This window comes from Stegostoma tigrinum, chromosome 17 (genome assembly GCF_030684315.1).
Source record: "Stegostoma tigrinum isolate sSteTig4 chromosome 17, sSteTig4.hap1, whole genome shotgun sequence".
Lineage (NCBI taxonomy): Eukaryota > Metazoa > Chordata > Chondrichthyes > Orectolobiformes > Stegostomatidae > Stegostoma > Stegostoma tigrinum.
This window is the reverse complement of record NC_081370.1, coordinates 37,621,742-37,646,664: the sequence shown is the minus strand read 5'-3', so window position 1 is coordinate 37,646,664 and position 24,923 is coordinate 37,621,742. Positions and strand designations below refer to the sequence as shown.

Below are 24,923 nucleotides of genomic sequence, written 5' to 3'. Positions count from 1 at the left end.
AATATGGTTGAAAACGCATGCAACATAGTTGCCATTTATGCAACTGGCACATACTGTAGGTACTAAAAAGACCACTTACTCAGTGTACCATACAAGACACTTCCTCCCACACCCCTGCCACCAGCAGCATGCAGAAATCACTGAGGATACATTCCAAGTTCCACATGAAGATTTCTCAACATCTAGCAGGTAGCTGAATACTGATGAGTGAGTTGCTACATTTAACAACCTATATTGCCAAGGGGGAAATTTACCATTGCTTAGCAAGAAAGTTGCTTCGCTAGACAAAAGCGCAAAAGATGCAGCAAGTTGCTCCCAATGTTTAGAATCTTGTCAAATTTTGCCACAAATCTCACTCATACCCCTTCAGGATTCTGCCCAACATTTCAGCTTCTGAAAATTAGACCTAAAACTTTAAATGCTTTTTTCCACAGGTGCTGTTGCCTGACCTGCTGAGTTTTCCCAGCCTTTTCAACCAAATTTTACACTGACAACATCCACGGTACTTTGCTCTCATCTTTTCAGCAACATTTTGTTGAGGCACAATTATTGGCCCTCCCTTATGTTCAATGACTAAAATGAAATGGTGGCATTCATGAAATTAATTTTCACTTCGAATATAGTTTTGACAGCTTCTGCAGTCAAGCTCACATCTGCAATGCATTTGCAGCCTTACAGGGTCAGCATGCTACCACCTTCAAGGTGTCATCTCAGATTCACTTTTAAATTGGTCATAAAGTTCTCCAGTTACATCTGTGTTTGGTAATTGGTTCAAACAGTACTTAATTAGCTACTAGTTGTTCAAACACTTGAGCAATTTGGTATGTAAATTAAGACATCCTGATAGTAGATCGGCTTTTGTCCGTCCCACAGGAATCAAATGACTTTTATGGTTACAGTTGGCACGCTCTAAATGATACAGATAAACTACTCCATGTCCTTCACTTTCAGAGACTTGCAACTGTCATCCAGCTGGGTGGCATGGCCCTTACACAGGCTTCTATTCTTATCAAATTGCAGCTAGAGAATCACATGAAATGCCCTCTTTCCTGTTCCTGTACTATTAACTCTGCCAACCCCAAGGCTCCTTCTATTTCTCATCTACGTGCTGCCACTCAACAAAATCACAGCGTTAGTTTTCATACAAATGCTAACGACATACAATTCTGTCCCACCCTCATCTGTCTCAATCCCCTCATTCACGTGTAAACTTTTAGGCTGCTTACCTGACATCTAGTACTGGATAAACAGAACCTTCCTCCAAATTAGTATTGGGCAGACGAAAGCCACTGCCTTTGGCTCCCACTATAGTCTATGCTCTAACCATCGATTCCGTCCCTTTCCACGCCAACTGTTTAGAGGCTAAGCCCAGGTGTTTGCATGACTGTGTCATATTTGACCCCTGGGAGAGCTACACTTGTGGCATCAGGAAGACCACCCAGGTCACCTTCAACTTCTTCACAGCAAGATCAATGAGGCATGGTTTCAAGAGCATCTTTAAGATGACAGGGGAGCAATACAGTCACAAAAAAATTAGAGAATTCTGCACCTTAGGGCATTGGCAGCCGAAGCTGTGGTGTGGAGATTGAATTTAAGTAAAAGAAATCAAAATAGGAGGATAAGAGAGGTTGGTAGTGCAGAGGTCATTGCATTGGACCAATAAGCTGGGAGATCTCAGACAGGAAGTGAATTCCCATCACAATACCTAGAGGAATTTGAATACAATGAATTAACTAAAATCTGGTAGTAAAAAGCTAATATTAGCAATAGTAGCCATGGAATTACCAGATTGTTGTAAAAAGCCACCTGGATAGCTTATGTCCTTTTCCGAAAGGAATTAGTTATTTTAATCAAATTGTTCACTGGGACTGGAGACCAGATCTTCTGACCCCAGAGTTAAGAACATTACCACTGCGCTACAACACATTTCAAGCAAGCAAATACACCCCTTTAATCATCCTTAATCATTTTCACCTTCATATGGCTCCAGGTCCACAGGAATATGGTTAAATCTCAACTACTGTCTGAAATATTCTAGCAAACAACTCAACTGTGTTCAGCAAAGCTGGTAAGCAATTACAGGATGGTCGGCAAATTCTGGCTTCACCAATTACGCCCACCTCTCCGTAGTAAACAAAAAATGTAGTTGTTGGGCTAGAAGAGTTTGAGAGTTAGGACAAGAGGCAGCAAATTTTGAAATTAGTTCAAGTTTCCATGAGGTGCAATGTCAACCACAATGCTAAAAGAGTCAAATCAAAGGTGTTTTTTTTAAAACATTTTCTTTTTTTTCAAAAAAATTACAGTTCTTAATGAATCACCCTGTTGGCTGAAAAAGTCAGGAAGCTACAAGTTCTATAATCACAGCTGTATTCAACCACATTAGCACCTTTGATTAAATGTATAAAGCTAACATGTTGCTGAGTGAGACGGCTGCAAGTGTGTGAACAAATACATTACTGTGTAAATATGATTTCTGACATGTACTGTAGTTTCTTTATTGCAAACAAACACCGGCATTTTCCCCTTTAAAAATTAATGATACATTGTCAAAGGCTTTAAGAAATTATTCCCGCAAGCAGGTGTTTGTGTAGCCTTGCAGGGGGAGTTTTCTGAGGTGCGTTGATGGGTTGGTGAGAAGGAGGGGGATGGGTTGCTTTCCCTCGGTGAGTCCAGGCTAACAACAAGACCACGTGACAGAGGGACCAAATAAACAGCATCTGGGGACGTTCAATTACAGCCCTTTTTCCCAGCATGCTTGCATTGTAATCTCTACCAGATGAGGATCAGCATTTTCAATAACACACTATGTACACACAACACCAGAATAAAGGCATTCAATGCAGCCTCCTAATAGACAGATCAAAGCACACAAATGACCAGCTGTAAGCATGCTTACTGCTGAATAATTCATTCCTTTCACAAGATTTTAAAAAACACTCAGCAGGACTTGGCAAGCTTTTGCTCCTTTCCCCCCACTCCCTCCCTCCACCACCAACCCCAACTACCCCCCCACCACATCCCGTGCAGTTTGTTAAGTTACAACTATGTCGAAGACACAGACTTCCTAGAATCCTACAGCACAGGAGGACTCGCAATACAGGTGGTAACCATTCGGCCCATCATGCCTACTACGGTTCTTTCAAAGGGCTGTCCAATTAATCCCATAACCCAGCTCTTGACAATTTGTGCTGCAAACTTCTCATTTTGAAACATCTTTTGAAAGTTACTATTGAGTTTGTTTTCACCACTTTTTCAAATACTGCACTGAACATCACAAACTGCTACATCCCAAAAATTCTCTCCATTCTCACCTCGGGTTATTATGCCCATTACCTAATGTCTGCATCCTCTGGTTACAACACTGCTGCACATGGAAACAGTCTGCCTTTCCTGATTTGCTTAAAACCTTTAATGAGTTTGAAAACCTTTACAAAATCTTCCCTTAACTATCCTACTCAAAGCTCAGGTCCTCGAGCTTCTCTAACCTCTTCAAGTAAATTAGTCCTTCATCCTTCAAACACCCCTCATAAATCTTCCCTCATTCATATTACTTAAAGAAACCAGTAACTTGAATCAATATTATTGATAAACCACGGAAATCCTGGTATCCTATTTTGTAAAATACTGTTTAAAAACACAACCGCATAGATTACAGATCTTGCCTGAACTGGCTGAAAAAAAATCTTACTGGCGCAATGTAGACCTTTTAAATTTGCTCACAAACTTTGAATCAAGGGAAAAATGGCATTTAGCCCACTGTGCATCTAATTGGTGTTACTTTCAGACAGAAATTGTAGTAGAACGCAGCTCCAGCTGTGTTTGCAAGGTGAAGCTGAGGTTTTTTTCAGTGGTGTTATTTTGGAGATGGATGGCAGTGAACGTCAGCAAAACAGGAGGTGCGTCTCTCCGGAAACAATTCTCCTACCTGAGCAGTTTGACAAACCCAATTCTACAATTTTCTTTTTATTCATTCACAGGATATTCACTGGCCGGGTTAGCATTGACCACCCATCACTGACTGCCTTTGACAAAGTGCAGGTGAGCTGCCTTTGTGAAAGACTCTAGTCCATGGGGTGTAGGTACATCCAAACTGCTGTTCAGGTGCAAGTTCCAGAATTCCCGACCTCCGACTTGCTCTTGTAGCCACAGTTTTAACATGGCTGGGTCCAGGTCAGTTTCTGGCCAATTGTAACCTGAGATGTTGATAGTGAGGATTTAGTGATGGTAACGCCATTGAATGTCAAGAACTGTTAGTTAACATTCTGTCTTGCCAGAGATATTCATTATTTGAAATGTTTTCTGAGCATAGAAGACATGATTTTAGATTGGAGTAGAGAGTGTTCCATATTTCCACTACCCCTTTTAATGACAAAATACCTCCCTTCATTACCCCAAATGATTTAGCTCGAGTTTTAAGCTTATGTACTGTTTGCCCAATGAAGAGGCATTATCATTGGAAAATACCCTGTAGTCAGAATTCACAGATATTACAGGTTCTTTTATTTTGATGGTGATGGTGGTAGTGGGCGGAGGGGTGGTGGAGGAGGAGAGGGAGGAGGAAAGAGGCAAAGAGAAACCACAATGCCAAGATACTAAAATGCTTTTTACTTATTCAGTCACCATAAACTCCCGTCTGTAATCATCGATTTTAGAGCAACTAAAATTAGGCTCCACAGCCCCATAGCTGATTGGCCATTTATTGAGTTTCCTTTTAAAAATAGCAGATTACAAATATAAATCCAACACTATTACTTCCACTCAAGAGTTTACAGAATCTGAAATCTTCAAAACTTTAAGCAGAATTCTTCAATTATTCCATATAATTCGCAATCATTTTTAATAAATATTCTAAAGCTTTAAAAAATGCATTGTATGTAATTAACTTAGTGCTCTTTTAAAGATTAGGGAATCAAAGTCATTACCAAAGTTGGTATTTTAGTAATAGACCTAAATAAAGATGGATACAGAAACATACATATTCACAGTAAGAGTAAATAGTGAGCATGAGGTGCACAGTCATGTAGGTATATACACAGAATGACAGACCACCAGGCATACAAAATTACAGACAGACATGAGAACATAAGAAACAGCAGATGTAGGCCATAAAAATTCCTTCAGCCTGCTCCACTATTCAAATTAATTCCTAATTTACCTCAAGTCCACCTTCCTGTGCTATCCCCATATCCTTCAATTTTACCAGTGCCCGAAGATCTAGCCATTTTCATCCAAAGATGCTCACCAGTTGGGCATCTACAAACTTTCGGGGTAATAAAGTCCAAAGATCAACATTCAATAACTAAAAGAAATTTTGATCTCAGTCCTAAATGATTGAACATTTAGCTAAAGACTGCAGTAATGAGCTTCAGAATATCCATTTAGGGAAAACAGCCTGTGCATTTATACTGTAAAATCCTTTAAGAATTTTAGACTTTTCAATTAGATAGTTCTTTTTCTTCTAAACTTCAGAGAGCACAAACCAATTCTAGTCAATCTCCCCTCATACAGTAGCCCTCTCATCTCAGTAAGGGGGATCAGTTAGCTCAGTTGGTTGGATGTTTGGTTTGTGATGCAGTGATGCCAACAGCAGGGGTTCAACTGCCCCATTGGTTGAGGATTCAGGACTCTCCCCTCGCCTGAGGCTATACATTCCTCAGCTTAAGCTACCATCAGTCATTTCTCTCTCATGAGACAGCAGCCAGTGTCTGCTAAGACAATGGGGAACTCTACCATATCAAGTATGAATTTCATGTATTTTCGCTGCACTGTCTGTGTGTCAAAACATTCTTCTTTACTACCTCAGTTCTGATTAAACATGAACATTCACAGGTGATTTGCCTGAATTGACTATTTCCACCATTTTCTGTTTTCATCTTTCGGAAAACCAGGGCAGCAAATTAGGCAAGGTGTTAGGTGACAAAATGGTCATACTTTTACTTCAAACACTTTGCAATCAAGGCCAGCATTCATTTTCCTAAGTGCCTTCTGTAACTGAATGTTAACTAACATACCGCACACTAGCACAGACAGATCCACAAATAAAATATACAAGCAATTGCTTTTGGTCAGATTTTAACGGAAGGTCTCAATTTTCAATAGTTAGGAGCCGGAAAAAGGATAAATTCTAACTTGGAATTCAAAGCCACTTGAGAAATCATTTCCAGATGAAATCACCTCCCTGAGCTCTCAGTAAGTCGCTGAGAACAGGATCACACAAAGTGAACGCCAGCTGCCCGATATCAACACGGGCTTTTAGCTTAATTTAAAGTGTGAATCCAGTGTTCGTCAGGCATTTAAAAGAACCCAGTAGAAAAAGGAGAAGGGAAGAGGAGGCATACATAAATCCACATTGTTTATGTTCCGCTCTGTGTAGAACATCCTGTTGTGAAATGTGTTGAACATAATGTTCAGACAAATTAAAAGATGTACTTCAATCATGTAGTCATAAAATGATTCAGCCCTATGCTGACGTTTTGTTTGGACTATTCAATTAGTTACACTCTTTGGATTTTTGTTTTTGCATCAGTTTCCACAAGCTTTGCAATAAAAGGTCCAAAATAAAACAAAAGGACATTTTTGTAACATCGTCCAATATTCCTAGAGATTTGCATCCCTTTAAATTATGCCTCTTGTGCAATCCTAATTTCCTTCACTCCACTGTCAGCAGCCAGGACCCTGAACTCAAATTCCCACACCCTCACCCAAATCCCTCTTTTGCCTTTCTCTCTTCCTTTAAAGCCTATCCCTTTGACCAATGTTTTTGGACACCTGTTTAATATCTCCTTGTGTGATACTGCATCAAATTCCAACAGCTAACATTGTGGGATCAAATCACAGCGAGACCAGAACAGAAGGGAGCCACTAATGCACCTGGGCCCATTTGGATGTTCAATGAAACAAAGGGTGATCTGAAACTTAAATCAATATACCATCATTGCTCCATGTCCAGCGACAATTTTAACAAATTCATCTAGCTCGGTATTAAAATCAACAATTGATCTATTAACAATTGTCCTTTGCAGAAGAAAATCCCAAGCTTTTATCATCCCTGGTGCTTAAACACAATTCCTAATTTCACTCTTGAAAGGCTAGTTCTGTTTTTTAGACTAGATCCATTGACCCCAGTCCTAAATTTCCCAATTAGCAGTATTAATTTCTATTTATCCTGTATATTTGAGTTAAACACCATTTAATCTTTTAAATTCAAGAGAATACAACTGCAATTGTGTAGTCTCTCCATGAGATATAATCCTAGGATCCAGAGAGCATTCTGGCAAATCCATGGTTCTCTCCTTCCAAAATCAATGTGTTTCCTAAGGCAACCAAGCACTGCCCTACAGTGTTGAAAACACCAGATAAATACAAGTTGTTGTGTTGAACATGAGGACATTTTTTAAAATTAATAATTCATAGCCACTAACATCGCTTATGGGTTGGTGCAGAAAGGACTACTAACTAAACCTAAGGCACCAACAGGCAGGTTGGTACATTACTTTAGACCAGATGAATGATCACAAGAAAACAGAAGGTGACTAAGACAAAGATTAGAGACTTAAACATGTCTAGAAGGGCTGGGGTATATAAAGGTCACTTCAAATGTATGGAAATTACTGGCAGTGCAATATGAAGTGCAGAATTAAAAATTGCTCAATGTTAACTAGGAAATCAAGTTAGACTTTGTAACAGACCAAGCAGTAAGTCTTAGTTTCTGTAATTTACAAATTAATACATTACCATTGACCAGTACTACAAAGTTCATGGAAAGAAAAGTCAGGCAGTACAGGGATTTGTATCGTGCGTTTCACAATCTCTGACCATCCCAAAGTGCTTTGTAGCCTATGAGGTTCTTTTGAAACAATCACCAATGAACATAGCAGCCACCGTGTACATAGCAAGCTCTAACAAGCAGCGACATAATAACCATATTTAATCACTTTCTTGTGAGAGTGAATGAAGAATAAGTATTGATTAGGATTCTGGAGAGAATTTCCTTGCTCTTCTTTGAAATAGTGCAGTAAATTCTTCCAGCACATCTGAAATATGGAATTTTCAGCAACACAGTATGCACTGAAGTGTCAGCCTGACATCAGTGCTCAGATCTCAGGAGTTTTTTATGAATTAATTCAATATTGAAACGACACTCAAGGTTTCTTCATAACCTCAAATGTCCAAAACCAGCTTCTTGAGACAGTTTCCTTATGAAGTTCTTAGAAGTCCCAGCTGCTACATTTCTGATGGTCGTGCTTCCATTTTTTTTAAAGCAACAGTAAGAAAGGATGCTCCTCATATTCATCTAATTCCCCTCATAAGGCATCCTGTCAACTTCGTCCATCCGAGGGTAACAGAAAGAGTGGTTACGGCTGTTCAGGGAAATCAGTGAATGAAAGACAGACCCTGGAGCGAGGTTTAAATCTATTATTTCTTGATTCAGAAGCAAGACTGCTGAAACCAACATGCTGCATGATGCATGGTATGGACAGAAGATTGCTGTTCAAGTCACAAGCTTCTTGCATCCAGTGCTCAGAATATTATCATGTTGATTTCATGTTACAGGTCAGTCACATGAATCAGTAATCTCCTTGCAAGGCCACAGGTATTACAGCTTCCATGGAATTGCACAGCTCAATCACCAGCAAGGAAACTAAATCCAAGAATCCCACATCACTAAATCAGAATTTGTGTCAGTGAGAAATGCAGAATAAGCTTCCAAGAAACAAAGGCAAAATCTCCTAATAATAATGCAATTTGACTTATTCAATTAAATAGGTCCCAAAGGTGGATTTTAAAGGCCCCAAGGTACTATTAGAAAAACAGCAGGCAGATTCTCTTTAGTGTCCCGGCTACCATTCATCCTTAAACCAATAATACAAAAACAGATTATCTGCTCTTATACAGCAAGTGATTAACACATATTTGTTTATGGGTCTTGTGGAAACTGGTTGCTGTATTTCTCACATTTATAGCAGCGACTAAACCTCAAAAGTAGTTGTAAAATGCTTTACGTAAATCAGTGATGGCAAGAGTGAGCAAATGAGCAAACAAGGGAATGAAAGGGAGCCAGCATCCGAGCCAACAGAAATGTGGGTCTTAGTGGCCACTGCCCATCTCTGGGCTAGTCTTGGCAAGGCATTTCTCCTGAAGTTCTTTTCCTCGGCCTTTGGCTAGCTTTGCTTAGCAGTGAAAAAGTTGAAAGAAAAAGACTAAAATATAGAGAAATCGCATGCAAGACAACAAACACAAGAAAGAACAGATGAGTAAAAGAAAGCAAAGGGACTGAGAGGGGAAATAAAGGCAATGCAAGAGAGAAAGAACAAGAGAGGGAAAAGAAAGGAAAATATGGTGGGATCAAGAAAACTTTTGTTTCCTTATTTAAATAATGCTCCAACTCAGCAGTTGTGGCACAGTTTAGCATATAGTTCAGACAGTACTGCTGGGTGCAGTAGGCTGAAAGGCAAGTAACTTATGTTACTGCTCTGTCCAATGTTTAAAACAAAGTTGTGAGCAGTTTTATATCACTAGGCAAGTGTCCATTTTGTGTTAAAATAACAGACTGAGGAATATTACGTGAAGCATCATCTAGACACGAGGAATCATTAAAGCTTTGAGACCCCATCTTTACGTTAACAGTTTGGGGCATTTTGATAAAAGGGAATAAGGCCTCAGTGGACATGTCTGAGAACTTGCTTTTTGTCAAGATATTTGAGGGGGGGGGGGGGGCCTAGGGCAGGAGCAGGAACATTATGGTTAACAGTTTCAACAATTCTCTGTATTGAGTTGCAGGTGCAAGCTAGACAAATGCATTATCCAATGCTCACCCTTGGACAGTAAAGGAATAGCTCCAGGCACGATGAGGCTGTCGTGGAGAAAATCACACACAATGGTTGCTGTACAATGGATTCATGAACCAGAACCACTGTATAAATTAGAATACATTAGAAAAGGCATTTTACAATAGCTGCCAGCGAGTGAGAAATGGATCGGTAATAGGATTCCAGAAATCATCTTCAAATAAAGATTCGTAAAGACCTTTAGTAAATTATCAACTGTTAAGTCCATCTCTAACAATAAAAATCTATTCCTGACTTCAGAAACCTGCCTGGAAACAGATCCTAGGGATTATCAGACAGGAGCTGGTCTTCTAAGCAACAACAGGTGCGTAGAGTGGGGTGGGGGGTGGGGCTGGGTCTGGGGCTGTGGAGCAATGGCGGGGGGAAAGCAAGAGGAATATAAATACCACCTGCCCCCTAATTTTTCGGCAGCTCTGACAGTTCATTGTGTGTTTCATGGGCAGAGAGAGAGCGAGCGAGCGTGCATGCATGTGAGAGCGCTGTACCCACACGGCCAGTCTCCAGAACAGATTTGACATTCGGATTCTGGAAGGTGCCTTGCCGCCAATCAAAGCAGCTGGGACAAGATAAGCTGTTTGTGACCTGACCCCAGAGCGCACACATGCTGTTCAGCAGCTGCAGGGCTATGTGCTTGTCTCCCCACCCCCCTCACTTCTTCCCTTGTCATTCAGAGCAGCTTCCCTGAATATGAATGATCCAAGATGTCCTAGAGAATATCAATTGCTCTCGAGACTTCCATTCGACAGGCCAATACTTGGGTTTATAAAGTTATGCTCAATACAAACCCATTTGAGTGCCTTTGGCGCTCTTTAAAAGGAATTTAATACTGAATCCAAACAGTAGCAGCAATAAGACACAATATTTTTGAAAGATATTGCCATTAAAGACTTCAATTGTTGGTCAAAGAAAGTTTTTTTCAGATTAGAGGTTATTTGCCAGTTGCATGCTACAGTTTTAATATTGGAGAGATTACACTGGAATTATTTTCAGTAGGGAATAACAAAGGTTGGGAAGAAACTCAGCAAGTCTGACTGCATCTGCGGAGAGAAAACTGAGTTAATGTTTCAGACTAGCTCTGAAGGAGGATCATTGGACTCGAAACATTAACTCCACAGATGCTGCCAGACCTGCTGAGCCTCTCCAGCAATTTCTGTTCATGTTTGCTTCAGAACTCCAGCATTTGCAGTTGTTTAACATTAAGGAGAAATTATTCCCAGGTGGAGAACGATCGGTTGCCAGAAGACAGAGATTTAATTGGCAAAACGAGTACAGATGATTTTGCTTAACATAGTGAGTTCATGCAAACTGAAAAGCTCTGTCTGACAGGGTGAAGAAAGTAGATTCAATGATAACTTTCAAAAGAGGATTGGATAATATCTGAAGGAGAGAAAAAAGTCAGGAAGTGCAAGTTTCAATGAGGAAAGAACATGACATGGAACAAGTTGGATCACTTTAACAAAGATCCATTACTAGAACAATGCATCACACGATCTACTTTGGTGTCAGATGATTCTAGGGGTCTTGTGAACGTAAAGCTCAGAAGCTGATAATTCATTCCAACAGGTCTGTGCCAGCATTCATGATACACTTCACCCTAATACTCTTTAGTCCTTTGTGTTTATCCAGCATCCTTCTAAATGCCCATGTCGTAGAATATTCAACATTTCCTTGGATGGATGCAACTCAACCATCACTTGAAGCTTGACACCATCCATGCCAAAGCAGTCCACCTGAGTAGCACTCCAAACGCCATCTTCAATCCTGTCAGACCACAGCAGCAGTGGAAACATCTATAGGAGGCACTGCAGCAATGCCACAAGGGTCCCTTGAGGGCCCTTTTAAAACCCGTGATCTCTGCCATCTAGAATGGCAAGGGCTACAGATGTACGGGAAACACCATCATCTGCAAACTCCACCAAGCCACCCATCAGCCCAAGTTGGAACTATTTTACTGTTCCTTCAAAATCCAGAAACACTCTTCCTAACACTGGATGTGTCCCAAGGACTGCACTGATTGAAGGCAGCAACTCTTAGCATTACATTCTCCAATACATTTGGAAGTGGGCAACAATGTTGGCCTAATAAATGACAACAACGTCCAAGAACAAAGGACAAATGTAAAGACCTAAAATCACTCCATTTGCAGCACATTCTCACCACTGTCTGGATAAAAAAAGTTTTGCCTGAATTCCCAAATAAATATATCGATGACTGCTTTATACCTACATCTTCTAGTCACTGACTCACAAATAGAAAACTTTTCTATTTACCTTGGCAAAGGCCTTCATAATTTTAGAAACCTCTATCAAGTTATTTTGTTAGTCTTAGTTTTATAGCAGAAAAAAATGGAATCAGAGAGCTTAGCTTTTCACAAAAGCATGAAAAGGCCTACAGTTGAGGCAAGGAACTCCACAGCGTGGTGACTAAATTGATGATGTGACTCTCAGAGATGGGGAAACAGAAAGGGAAGGAGTGCACCAGAGGTTGAAAAAGAGGCAAAGTAAAGAGTTGTGACATTCCATTAGGAAGATAGAGAGGTGAAAAGCCATGAAGAAACTTAATACGGGGGGGGGGGGGGGGGGGTGAAATCAGGGGTGACAGGAACTGCGATAGGATCCTGCCGAAAGTCATTTCTTCAGTGAGCCAATGTTATGTAAGGACGGGAAAGAACAGAAGGACAACCAGGAGAACATTACAATCAGCCTGGAGGCAAATAAAAGTTTCAGCAACAGTGAAAGCTGTGAGGGAAAAATCTCAAGAGATACAGCTAGTGTATGTTAGGGACAAAAAAAACCATGTTAAGAGATTATAAACTGCTATGAAAGGTGTCCTATCTGAAAATTTAGCTCAGATTATCTGGCAAGTTTTAGAAAGAACTTTCACAAAGCCAAGGAGAGATTGGTTGTAGCAGGGAAAACATTGCTTTTGCAAAGAACACTAGCCATGTAACTGGAGTTACAGTCTTTCAGAGGTCAGACGTTCCAGTTTGAGGATGTAATAAATTTAACAAGTTTTTGAACACAGAGTCTGAAATAATTTGCCTGCAGCAATAGCCTTTGGCCTCTCGCTCTTTTGCCCTCTTTTTTTGAGAATTGTAAAGCTACCAGAGTGCCTCAACACCAAAATGAACAGATCATTGCTGCAATCGAAGTGTTCTTAGAAGAGAATCAGGAATCTACCATTGCTGGCTCCAGAAAAAAACTCAGTCAGCCACACCTGATCCAGGAAGAAATCTCTGGGCTGATAGTCTGTGAGCAATATGTATTCAGCTGCAGAGCGATGTGTGAACAATCTGTCAATAATTCTTATTTTCTGAATTTAATTGCTGCTTGGCCAAAGTATTTTTTTAGATCACAGTCTAGATAGATTTTATATTTTCCCCAGACTTGGAGACTGTGTATTCATTTGTATGCTACTTTTCAAGATGGTTGGTATATATATTTGCATAGACAAACTTCTGTTCATAATCTTTATATCTTTGCATGCGTGAGATCTGTTTGCAATAAACCTGTTCTTGCTGCTTCAGGAATATGGCTGACTTAGTTTCTGATAATAAGCTACATACACTTTTATACAATGTATATAATTGGATATATCATCTCCTTTCAAAAATTCAAACTTTGCTGTGATCATTGGAGAACTGGGTAAGGAATACAAACTGGTCACCTCTCCTAATATGGTCATAACAAAACCTCTAAGTTCCCATTAGGAAAAGGGAAAATCACTATAAAACATTCGATCTACGAAGTAAGCTCACGCCCCAAAATGACAAAGTCGATTCAGTTCAAGTTGGCACATGTTCAAATTGGGAATCCAGTCTGCAGTCTTCTCCTTTGCTGTGATTTTGAAAACAGAACACATTAATAGCTGTTCAAAGACAAGGGGGAAATTACTTGTAATGTTCAAAATGTACAGCCACTATTAATCCACTTTTTAAAAAATTCTTAATTAGTGTGCATCACGTTCTAACTACACACCCACACATACTCACTCACAAAGTCTGACTCTGGCTATTTTTTTTCCACGAACTTTTCATTAATCTTTGCAAAACGATAACTCTTTATACTGTCAAATGTTGCACACTGAACAGACTGTGTACTCACTTTAGTTTGAGTACATGGGACATTGTTACGTCTTGCTGTTTGAGTACAGTATTTTTGATAACAGAAAAGCTTCATTCTTTGGAGTTGTGTGGCTGCTCACCAACATAAAGGATAAAGAAGTAGTTGAGAAGGTGCGACAAAGTTCACACTAGAATGGAGAATACACTTATCAAGGCACTTTTCAGTACACTGAAATACAGGAGTAGGCTATTCAGCCCCTTCAAGCCTGTTTCACCTTTCAATAAGATCACGGCTGATCTGTGACCTGCTTTTGCCTTACAAAAACTTGTCTATTTCAGATTTAAAACTAACGGATGATCTAGCGTCCACTGCCATCTGTGGAATAGAGTTCCAAACATCTATCACCCTTTGTGTAGAAGTGTTTCCTAACATTTCTCCTGAACAGTCCAGGCCCTACTTCTCAGACTAATTCCCCAGTTCCAGAATCACCAACCAGTGGAAACGGTCTACCTTTTTCTACCCTGTCTTTTCCTGCTGATATCTTGAAGACTTTGATCAGATCATCTCTTAATGTTCTAAATTCTAGAGAAAACAGACCCAATTTGCATAATCTGTCCTCATAACCTAACTTCTGCAGTCCTGGTATCATTGTTGTAAACCTACATTGTACTCAGTCCAAGGCCAATTTATCTGTTCTAAGGTGTAGTGTCTGATCTGCTCACAGTACTCCAAGTAGGTTCTACACAGGGTTTTGCATATCTGCAGCATGACTACTGCAACTTGTACTCCAGTCTTTGAGATATAGTGGCTAGTTTTCCATTAGTTTTCTTGATTTCCACACCTGTTCATGACATTTTAAAAGGCCTATGCACCTGAACCTATAAGTGACTTTGGACATGCATAGCATTTCACTTCATATCCTCGAAACAGTACCCTGACCATTCCCATTTTCAGTTCAAAACTGGATAACCTCACGCTTGTTTTCACCTAACTCTATCTGCCACATTTTTGCATTCACTTAGTCTATCAATGCCACTTTGTAATTTTAGCTATTTTCCAGTCAACCTGTTTGGAGACGTTATTGTACATTTCCAGAGGTGGGGGACGTGAAACCAGGTTTCCTGGTTCAAAAGTAGGGACAAGCATCTACACGGTCTACAAACTTGCATCTCTAAAAGACTGAGGTGTGATTTACCGAAAGGGTGGATGGAGAGAGATATCCAGTTGAATGGGAAAATTAAACATGGACCAAAAATAAGAGATATTTTCAAATAAATAAATTTAAAATTGTAATCAATTTATGAATAAATGCAACAGGGAATTCAGGTGCAAGTGGTGAAAATGTGGAACTCATCAGTCGCAGCAGTAATTGAGGAATATAAGATGATGTATATAAGGGGAAGTTAGATAAGTACATTTTAGAGGAAAGTATTGAAGGATTTAGTGGTACAGTAAGAAATGTGGGCAGAGGCTTTAGTGGTCACCAAGAGTAGCAGCTGAACTGCATGGCCTGTTTCTGTGCTATAAATAATTACAGAATGGCTACAGCAAAGTGGGTGGCTATTCAGCATGTCATGTCTTTGCTGGCCTGAAAGAACCTTTTCCCTACAGACTTGTCCATTTTCCTTTTTCATATCATGACAACATTCCCTTTATCCTTTAGAATGCATTGGTTGAGTTTGCCTCCGCCACATTCTCAAAACAGTGCTTTCCAAATCCCAATCAATCACTACACAAAGGAATTTTTTCCTCACGTTTCCCCATTATTTGCCAATTAACTTAAATCTTCGTCCCCTTGTTCTCACTCCTTTCACCAATGGATATAGGTTCTTCCCATTTACTCAGTCTCAACCACTCATGATTTTGAATTCCACTGACAGATGTCCTCGCAACTTCATCTTGTGCAAGGACAGCAACCTCAACATGTGCAATCATTCTGAGAGACCGAAGTTCCTCATTTCTGGAGCCATTTTCCTGGCTACTTTCTGTAATGTCTCTAATGTCTTCACATCCTTCCTTATAGTGTGCCCAGGTTCAGATGCAACATTCCAATGGAGTCTGAACCAGTTTTCCACCGTTTCCTTGCTCTTGCCCATATTCATAAAAGCCCTTGATGCAGTATGCTTTATTTGCCACTCACACATCCAGTCTTATCATCTTGACTGATTTAAGCTCACACACTTCCCTTTAGAACCGGTACCCTTTTTAGAATCACACCCTTTTTTCATTATCTTTCTGCATTCTTCCTACCAAAATTAATCCTTTCACACTGATTTCAGTCAGTTGCTTGCCCATTCCCGAATACAGAATCCCGGGGAACACTACTACAAACCTCAATCTTATCTGAAAAGCATTCATTCCAACTTATGTTTGGAAAAGAGTGGAATTATTAGGGACAGTCAGCATGGCTTTGTGCTAAAGAGACCTTGTCTTACAAATCTGATCAAGTTTTATTTTTGAGGAACTGACGAAGACGACAACGACTGATGAGGATAGAGCTGTGGATGGTGTCTAGATGGGCTTTACTGAAATATACGACAAGCTCTCTCTTGGTAGGCTGGTCCAGAAGATCAAGTTACAGGTGATTCACAGTGAGTTGGTAATTTGGATACAAACTTAGCTTGGTTACAGAAGACACGGGGTATTTGTAGAGGGGTGTCTTTTCGACTGGATGTCTGTGGCCAGTAGTGTCCTGCAAAAATCAGTGCTGGGACCACTGTTGCTTTTAACATATAGGAATGATTTGGATGAAAATGTAGGGGTCTGAATGATAAGTCTGCAGATGACATAAAATTGGTGGAGTTGTGGATAATAGAAAAACATTGTCAAAAGATAGAGCAAGATATAGATCAGTTGGAAAGGTGGACAGGGAAATGGTGAACAGAGTTTAATCCAGACAAGTGAGTTGATGCATTTTGGGAGGTAAATGCAAGAGGAAAGAATACAGTAAATGGCAGTATCCTTAGGAGCATCGATGTACAGAGGGATCTTGGGGTTAAAAACCCATAACTCCCCTGAAGTGGCAACAGAAGTGGATAAAGTGGTAAAGACAGCATATGGCATGCTTGCCTTCATTGGTTGGGGCAGTAAGTAAAGAAGTTGGCAAGTTATGCTGCAGCTCTATAAAACTTTAGTTAGGCCACGTTTGGAGTTTTGCGTGCAGTCCTGGTCACCCCACTATAGGAAGAAAGTGGAGGCTTTGGATTGCAAAGGTGCCTGGATTGCAGTGTATTAGCTATAAGCATACATCTAAGGATAGTGGAAAAGCTGGATTATTTTTTGATGGATCATCCGAGCCTGAGGGGTAAACTGACAGAAGTACATAAAATTATGAGAGGCATAGATAGAGTCCAGAGTCAGAGTCATTCGCCCAGAGTGGAAATGTCAAGTACCGGAGAGCACAGGGTTATTGTGAGAGGAGGAAAGTCTAATGGAGATGAGCAAAGCAAGTTTTTGTTTTACACAGGTGGTGATAGGTGCCTGTAACATGCTGCCAGGGGAGGTGGCAGAATCAGATATGATAGCAATGTTTAAGTGGTATTTAGACAAAGACATGAGTGAGCAGGGAAGAAGGATCTGGGCCAGATGCAGAAATGGTGTGCCAAAAGGCTGTTACTGTTCGATGCATTCTTGGTTTTCTGGCACTCAGCTAGTTCATATCAGTGTTGCCGCTGCGCTTTGTATTCCATGAACTCTTAACTTTATTCACAAGTCTGTAACACGGCACCTCGTAAAATGCCTTTTTGAAATCCATGTACACCACATCAACAGCATTATCTGTCAACCCTTTCCGTTAGATCAAAAGTTTCAAGCAAGTTAAACATAATTTACCCTTAATGAGTCCACGCTTGCTAATAATTTTGCCTCGAATTATCATTCCTAAAAGATTTCCCACCCCAGAGATAAACTGTCTGGGATGTAGTTGCTGGGCTTCTGTAATCAAGGGGTAGCATTTTCCTTCTTTAGTTTTCTGGCACAATCTAATTTGAGGAAAACTAGAAAAATTAACATGCATCACCCTGCAATTTCTACACTACCTTCCTTAATTTCCTTGAATACACCTCATCTCATTTGGTTGTCTTCAGAATATTTATATACAAAGATTCTATCCAATACTGCTCCCATATCAATTTTAAATCCTTCAAGCGTCTGCACTACTCCCTCTTTCACCATAACCTCAGCAACATCTTGATATTATAGCAATGCGAATCACTTTGTAGTTCAGCCATGTCTGCCGTCTTCACGTACAAGTTATCTTTTTGCTCCTAAGCAACCTCACTTCTCCTCTTCACACATTTATTTATATGCTGATAGAAGGCTTTGGATGCCCTATGTTAGCAATCTCTTAACAATCCTTTCTCATTCTGTTTCTTTATCTATTCTGATGTGTTTTTTTAATTCCCATCTGAATTTTCTATACTCATCCTAATTCCCAATGATGTTATTCATTTGAATAATGTCATAAACACACAGTTGCTGCTTTATCTTCACCTCTTTCTTCATCATCCAGGGAGTAATGGACTTGTTTCCCCACCTTTTCCCTTTACGGGAATATATATAGACTATACTTGAGCTATCTCTTCTTTAAAGATAGCCCATTGTCCAGTAACAGTTCTGCCTGCTCATCATTCAATTTCAATATTTTTGGACCAGATCCATTCTGACCACATTGAAAGTGACTTTCCCCCTGTTAACCTTTCTTACTCTGTACTTGTTTCTTGTGCTTTTCTGCTCCTAACCTAAACATTATTATTTAACTGACATTCAATGAAATTTTCCCCTCTTGAAACTTGACCAATTGTCTAGCTCATCCACAGGAAGCAGGCCCAGCACTTTAGTAGTAAATTCTCCTGATCACACTTCAGGAACTTGTACCTGTCTCTTTTACTACTATCCCAGTCTATGTTGAGATAATTAAAATTCCCTTTTGTAACTACCCTCTAATTCCTCCATCTCCCTGTAATTTCCTTGTACATTTGTTCCTCTACATCTTTCCCATTGGATGGAGACCTAAAGACTACAACAGGCAATATCACTGCACATTTTTTGTTTTTTAGTTCCAGTCAAATCTGTCCCAGTCCCCAGTGAAGAATTCCTTCTTGCCAGCACTGTGATGTTCTCTTTAATGAATGCTTCCACTACACCTGTGCTCTTTCCTTCACAATTTCATGTATCTAGGAATGCGTATGATGCAGTCATACCCTTCCTTGAGCCAGGTTTGTTATCACCTTGTCAGATTTCTACAAGGCCATGTACATCTGCAACTCAATAACCTTAATTACTACACTGTGCATTCACAATCATGCACTTAATTCTAGTTTGGAGTTTATTACTTTGCATTTTAGGCTGAACTCAGCTAATACCTTACCACTTCCTACTCTAGCGCTATCTGTTTGTTCCAATATTCTTTGCACATCGGTATCTCTAATATTACCTTTAGGGTCCCAAACCCCTGCCAAGTTAGTTTAAACCTCTCTCAACTGTACTATAAAATTGGTTTAGACAGGAATCACTGTTGTCTATGTTTAGATGCAGCTGGTACGGCTCCCATTTCTCCAAGAGCTATCCAAAATTCCAAAAATCTAACGGCCTTCTCTCCTGCACCAACTCTCTAGCACAAATCTACTCAGCCTTCCTAATCCAAATTTACGTGAGTAAATTCCAGAATAATCCAGAATACACTACATCCATCGATGATAACCACAAGCTGTTCACATTCCCTCCCATGCCACCTCAAATCCACACCCATTCTGACATCTTTCATCTGCAAGTGCAGAAAAGCCTTGCCTGCACCCACCCAACCCCGCACCCCCCATCAGATCTCCAATCACTATTGCTCTTCTAGTGTCCTCCTGCACAACTGAACCAGCACATTGCCAAGGAGCTGGCTTTGGCTGCACTCCCCAGATGAACCATCCCTTTTGTCAGATTGAGAAATGAATACTTGAGTGGTGAGACACATTCAGGGGTCCCCTGATTAACTGGTTCTTCTTAACTGCCTGTTGATCAACTGTACCCTTTCTTCAGGCATGCTTTGAGGTTGGACAGGGTGGCGCTGCGTGCGTGTGACGGCATCTATAAATGTTTGGGTATCAACTAAAAGCTGGAATTTTGATTGGCTTCTTTCTATTAAGCACTTTTCACAATTTCAGAACAGTTCGCAAGTGCATCTGCCACGAAATAACGTCACTGCTATGACATAAGAAACTACAGACAACGGGCAGACAGCACAGTTCCACAAACAACAACGAGATCATGACTAAATAATCTGCATTGATAAATAATGTTCTCAGTCACAGAGAAGGATTCCATTGCTAATCTTCAAGTAGCTTCAAGAGCACTCGACTCTACCTGGGAAGCAGGCGCGAGGCCTTTGGCTGAGGTCTCAACATTTCTGAAATGCAGCACTCATCAGTACTGGAATGACAGTATTAGTCTGGACAGTGTGAAGTGTTGGTAACAGAGGTTATTTAAATTATTTAACTATTAAGAGTTACCAAAAAGGCTTTCACATAATCTGGCACATTCAGCATCAGCTTCTTGAGACAGCTTGCTTATCATAATCACGAAAACTCCAATCAAATCTTACTCAACATAGCCCACACTCCCACAACCCAATTGTTAACAACTCCTTTGTCTGTCCAACTGCCTTTCACTCCTCTCTCTTTGGGTGTTATCCTATCATTTACTCCCTACCCCACCCACCTCCCCATTTTCTGCACATAAACTGACTATTTCCCAGCCACTACCCGTTCTGAGGGAGGGTAACCAGACCCGAAACGTTATGTTTGTTTCTTGATTCATAGATGCTGCCAGATCTGCTGAGCTTTTCCAGAAACTTTATTTTTGTTCCTGACTTACAGCATCCACAGTTCTTTCCATTTTTAATCAAATCTTACTCTTCAGCTCAACCTTGCGAAATTGCCACCTTGGCTTTGTGGACAGCAGTGTATTTTCTGAAGATCCCTTGAGTAATATTGTCAGAAGCTTCTCATTCCTGATGGAGCCACCCATTGTTGCAAGATCAGGGTGCGGTGCCAAATGAAGTGTGGTCCACAAAGGCATAAGAAAAGGCAAAAGAGGACTGTGCATTTCACAGGACACAAAGATGCCATCAACCAGCAAGGTAGCCACAGTCATTACGGCTCAACATGGTATCAAAATCACAGCAGCAACCAGTCAGGATTGTGTGGACAACACTTAGCAAGTGGACCTCAGAGTACTATCAGAATCACAGACAGCCTTGGAGCAGGGCTCCTCTACCAAGTCCGACTATGATGGAGAACCGGCGACAGCAACAGGGCTGAGGTCCTGGCAGCCCCTGTCAAAATTCTGTCACAGGCAACAAATGAAAGGCATGTTGCTGGACACCCAAGTTGGGACAGAAATATCTTTGGGTATCAGCATCAGGCAGGGCAGTTGTCTTCAGGACACCCTTTGCTTTACCCTCAGTGGTGAATGGGCTAAAAATGAACCAAAAAAAAATAGTGGACACACCCTATCTTCTGGCTGGGGAATTACACACTGCAGGATTTAAAAAATAAAGTCAAGCGCCTTTGGCGCAAATTTATGGAAATCTTAATCGAGATGCTAATTCCATGGTACACAAAGTCAGACCAAAATAGCCTTTTCCCTGTTTTATCCATTATCCATCTGTCCAGGCCTCTCTGGTAGAGAGTCTAGCATCTTCACAAATCCTGTCAAGAAATGGACAATGGGCTGGCTGTCTTGTCATGCATGATGAAGGGCTCCAGAGGCTCAAGCCTAGATTAACATTACAATGGACTAAAAAATACGCAATATAGAGCGTTACACTAGGAGGTCTAGTGCAAAGAACAAAGCTTTTCAAAACCTTGTGCTTTATTCTGAAGAATTAAAAGCCAGTTAAAAGTCTCGCCTGCCATCAGACTCGCGTCCAGCGCCATTTTTATAACTTCCTTTTGTAAATAGTACTGTGCAGTAAAACACATACAGAATGAATGAAAGAAAATGAACTCTGAAAAAATGAGGGAAGAGAATTAATTTAAAACAATGCAAGACACAGGAAGGGGAACACAGAGAGAGGAGGGGGGGTCGCAGGTCAGCGAGGGGCGACAGTTGGGGTGGAGCCGAGGGAAATGAGAGTGTGAAGGGTGGGGGGCTGGGGGCAGGACGGGAAGGGTGGGGGTGGGAATGGGAAGGGTGGGGGTGGGGCAGGACAGGAAGGGTGGAGGGTGGATGTTGGGGTGGTGGTGTAGTTTGGTGAATGGAGTCCTTACATGAGCCAAGAGTGCCCAAATGATGCCCATAGCCCCTCCAAGTCCACTAAGTATCACTGGGCAGGATTTCCACACAGCAATGGTCTAAATGGCATGAAGAGGTGTTTTTTAATTTGACTTTGTTGTGGTTCAATTAGCCTGTGGATGGGAGAGCCATCTGCTATCTTAAATATCAGCAGAAAGATAATGGACATTCCATCCCCTGCCTCCTTCATCGTCTGATGCAGGCTCACCACCCCCCAGAGAGTTAATATTGTCCAACCCAAAGTTTTACATTATTATAGTGCTTGTCGCTGGCTCTGGGTATAAAAGACTGAGACAACCTGTGAAAGTGTTTCGAAATACATCAGTGAGGCAACCTAAAATAATCCACTTATACAATGCTTTTCACAACCATAGACATCTCACAGTATTTTACATCTTCTTAAAGTTAGTTACTATTTTAGTGTGATGTTCAGCCAACTAAGCAGCGTGGTGGCACAGCGGTCAGTGCTACTGCCTCACAGGGCCAAGGACCCAGGTTCGACTCCAGCCTCAGGCAACTGTCTTTTAGGAGTTTGCACATTCTCCGCATGGCTGCGTGGATTTCCTCCGGATGCTCCGACAGTCCAAAGATGTGGATTGGCCATGCCTGCAGTGCTCAGGGGCGTACAGGCAAGGTGAATTAGCCACGGGAAATGCAGGGTTACAGGCACTGGATGGCATGCTCTTTAGAGGGTCAGCACGACTCAATGGGCCAAATGGCCTGCTTCCATACTGTAGGGATTCTATGAACTTGCATACAGCAAGTTCCTACAAACAACAATGTAATAAAGAAATTGGCTTTTTTTTAGAAAACTGGTGATTGAGAGGTGAGTAATGTGACATTGCCATCGACTTACCACACCATATGGCTGCTCTCTTCTCAGACAGACAGAGGGAACAAGTGATGGTGGTTTAATCACTGCAGCTCAGGCGAGCGGAGAGATTGAGCAGGATGGTTTTTCATGGTAACCTCTGCCACTTCAGGAACTAACCCATGCTGTGGGCATCAATGCATTGCAAACCAGCTACCCCCAGCGATTTGACCTACTCAAGAGACAAGTACTGGGCGGGGCGATGAACTCAACATTGTAACTGAAGTATGAAAGTACCACCAACCGAGCCATATGTAACACTCAGGAGGACTTAAAAGGTACCACACCATGACTGCAGGCAGAGATGTTGAGTTCTTCCCAATGTCCTGGGCATCACTAAAACACATTGCCCAGTCATTATCACACTTCTGGCTTTGGGAAATTGCTGTGTACAAACTAGTTGGTGAATTTCCGACACTGCACTAGCAACCAGACCTCAAAAACAAATATCAGCTGGTACAGCTCTTCAGAACATGCTGAGATCACAGAATATACTGGAGAAACGCAAATTACTTTTCTTTCCCTCACAGTGCAAACCAATTTCTCAACAGCTTAATAGAAGATGCTGTGCTTTCATCAGCTCATGAGTTTTGGAAGAACAAGAGTTAAATAGAAAATGCATTAAAGCGAGACTTTGCACTGGCAGATGCAATCAAATGCTACACTGATTTTGGTGCATATCTTGAGGGATATTTATAAGCTACTGCAGTGTAACTAGTGCTCAACATGGGGCATGCAGCAGTCGTGTTTTGAATGAGTGAAATTCATTTTATGAAAGGGATTTACACATAATCTTACTTGTTAAAAAGTGGTGCAAATCCTCATAAGGTTTAGCTGGACAAAGCTGCTGACAACTACACTAAATATAACTGGAGTCACTCTGCTGTCAAATGAAATAACCCGTAATGTGAGGAAAATGGATCATTTCAAGTTTAGAAGCCTAGAGAAAAGATTTAAGCACAAGCTTAAAAATAAAGGATTTACAAATGAGAAGTGCACAGAAATATCACTGCAACTTTGGAACTGAGGTGTTGAGGTTATCATAATATGGACGTGAGCCAGAGAGATGGTGTCTTGTTAAGGCTGATGTTATCTGGGCAGAAATTACATTGGGATAAATTGAATATAGATCATTCAACAGAGAAACATGTCAACATCAGTTACTGGGGGAAGTACAAAGAGCCAAATAAAAGAAAATCTAGGCTGAAATTCTTGCCTGCGTCAGGAGGGCATGGGCTGCAGCCCAACTCCACAGAGGTGAATCTCAGTTGACAATCTCTTGTGATGTAGTGAGGGAACACTACGCTGTCGGTGATGTCTTTCAGATCAGCTATTACACAAAGGCACCACCCTCGGCTTCACTGATTGGCAAAATGGCAGGTCTTAATAAAGAGTCTTAAAAAGGGGAAAGAGTTAGGGGAAGCAGTTCCAGAGTGTAGGATTTAAGCAGCAAAAAGGAATTCCTGCTATTGATGGAACGATGGAAAACCGGGGGTGTGCAAGGGGCCAGAACTACAGGAGCACTAAGTGGGACGGGGTAGTTTGAGTGTAAGGATGGAATTTTGAAATGGGAGCTTACCAAATCGGGAGATAATGTAAGTTATCAAATACAAGAAGAGTGATAGGTGAAAGCCCAAGTCATTACCTTGTAGCCCAAAACATCCATCCAGCTGTGTTGAAAACAGGCAGAGCATTTCAGTAAAGAACATCAATCTACTTTGTGCAATTATGCATCTGATGCTTGCACCACAGTAACAGGTTCAAGGAACTAATTATTGTGGATCTCTCTAGAGGGCAAAGCACCTGGGTTTCAACTTAAAACCCATCACCCATTCTCACCCAACAGCTATGTAGCTC

At 41.0% G+C, this 24,923-nt stretch overlaps 1 protein-coding gene across 1 annotated transcript in view; it reads right to left on the bottom strand.

Annotated features, from left to right (window-relative positions):
- LOC125459178 (transcriptional enhancer factor TEF-1) overlaps positions 1 to 24,923 on the bottom strand; it is a 202,580-nt gene that overhangs the window by 57,387 nt on the left and 120,270 nt on the right. The gene's annotated exons all lie outside the window — the stretch shown is intronic.